The sequence below is a fragment of the Mandrillus leucophaeus genome, unplaced genomic scaffold (assembly GCF_000951045.1).
Source record: "Mandrillus leucophaeus isolate KB7577 unplaced genomic scaffold, Mleu.le_1.0 Scaffold207, whole genome shotgun sequence".
Classification (NCBI taxonomy): domain Eukaryota; kingdom Metazoa; phylum Chordata; class Mammalia; order Primates; family Cercopithecidae; genus Mandrillus; species Mandrillus leucophaeus.
Genome location: NW_012102110.1, coordinates 59490 through 61589, shown reverse-complemented (window position 1 = coordinate 61589; position 2100 = coordinate 59490). Strand labels below are relative to the sequence as shown.

General features: G+C 41.2%; 1 pseudogene across 1 annotated transcript in view; it reads right to left on the bottom strand.

Moving 5' to 3' along the window:
* LOC105539614 overlaps positions 1–2100 on the bottom strand; it is an 11574-nt pseudogene that overhangs the window by 8671 nt on the left and 803 nt on the right. The window lies entirely within an intron of this gene.

Genomic DNA, 2100 nt, shown 5'->3' with positions numbered 1-2100 from the left:
AAAAAAAAAAAAAGAAAAAAAAGAAAAGAAAAGAAAGGAAAAGAAACAGCACAAAGGTTAGAGTGATCTTTTTGCACCTGCTGTTTTTCTTTTTTTCTTTTTTTGAGTCAGGGTCTCACTCTGTTGCTCAGGCTGGAGTGAAGTGGCACCATCATGGCTCACTGTAGCCTCAACCTCCTGAGCTCAAGTGATACTCTCACTTCAGCATCCCTGTTATTTTTCAAATGCCTTTAACTTAAATGGTATGCCAGAATGGCTTGGGTTTTTGTTTGTGTGGTTTTTTTTTTTTTGAGCCAGTGTCTTGTTCTGTCATCCAAGCTGGAGTGCAGTGGTATGATCATGACTCACTGCAGCCTCGACCTCCCAGGCTCAAGCTATCCTCCCACCTCAGCCTCCCAAGTAGCTGGGACCACAGTTACGCACCACCACACCTGGGTACTTTTTTATTGTTTACTTCGTGTAGATACAGGGTTTTGTTATTTGCCCAGGCTGGTTTCGAACTCCTAGCCTCAAGTGATCCTCCCACCTTGGCTTCCCAAAGTATTGGGATTACAGGTATAAGCCACTGGACCTGGCCTCTTTGTTTGAGTTTTTAAAGTTTTGAGTTTTTTTAGAATTGGGGTCTCACTGTGTTGCCCAGGCTGGTCTCAAATTCCTAGGCTCAAGCAATCCTTCCCCCTTAGATCCTCTCACCTCAGCCTCCTGAGTAGCTGGGACTATAGGTATGTGCCCAGAAAAAACACTGACACAACCACTGATATACGTATCAGTATATACAGGTGATGGCTCACACCTGTAATCTCAACACTTTGGGAGGCTGAAGCAGGAGGATTGCTTAAGCTCAGAAGTTCGAGACCAGCCTGGGCAAGATGGTGAGACCCTGTCTTTAAAAAAAATAAAATAAGAAAACTTAGGCATCCTGGTACATACCTGTCTTCCCAACTACTCAGGAGGCTGAAGCGGGAGGATTGATTGATCCCAGGAGCTTGAGGCTGCAGTTAGCAGTGATCACACCACTGCACTCCAGCCTGGATGACAGAGTGAGACCCTTTCCTAGAACACAAAAATCATATCCTTTTTTTGAGAAAAAAACCTTCTGAATCTCTCATTTTTATATCTTATACATTTGGAAGAGTTGGAATAATTTCTATATAATGCTACTGTCTCAGATAACAGACAGATTCTAAGTTTTTCTGTAAGGTCTCTAGTCTCTAGCTAATTATCAACTCCAAGAACAAATTCCAAAGTCAATGACCCTGAATTTCATTTGAGAAAAACAGGAAGGCACTACAAACTATGAACGTTGTTATTACAATAGCAACTGTATAGTGCTTTCTAATTTTTAGACCACTTTCACATACTCTGTTTCGTATTACCTCAGGTTTATAAATTAAACCTATTTTTGAAAATATGAGTATTATAGCCTAAAACGTTGTTAACAATCAAAAAGACTAGATTATCCAAGCAGAGGTGCCTAACTAGCATTAGGGGACATCCTCATCAGCATGGCAATTTCAAAGTCCTGGTTTGTAACACCTGACTCATGTGTTCATTCAACAAATATTCATTAAGGACCTAATCCTAGTGTCAGGCTGCCTAGATTAGGAAACCTGTTAGGTCTTCAGTGAGAAAATTATATTCTGTATATGAAGAATATGAGGACACTCAGGCTTCAAATAAAATACAATCTATAAATTATTGTTAAGTGAAAGGCCCTGTTAAAATGGGCAGGAACAGGATTCTGAATAATTTTTTCCTTTCTTTTTGTGTGGATGGTTTTCTGGCTCCCCACTGAAGGAGTTACAAGATTAGTAAACATACTATTGTTCAGGAAAGAAAAATAAATGTGGGGGGTGTGTGTGTGTTTGATGTATTAATAGTTCTAGAGGACAGACTAAGAGCTGGTACTCCCTAAAGATCTTTTCTCTTTCTTGCCCTTCCTTCCTTCCTTCCTTCCTTCCTTCCTTCCTTTTTAGTAGAGATGGGGTTTCACCATATTGGCCAGGCTGGTCTCCAACTCCCGACCTCAGGTGATCCGCCCGCTTCGACCTCCCAATGTGCTGGGATTACAGGCATGAGCCACTACACCTGGCCCTTTTT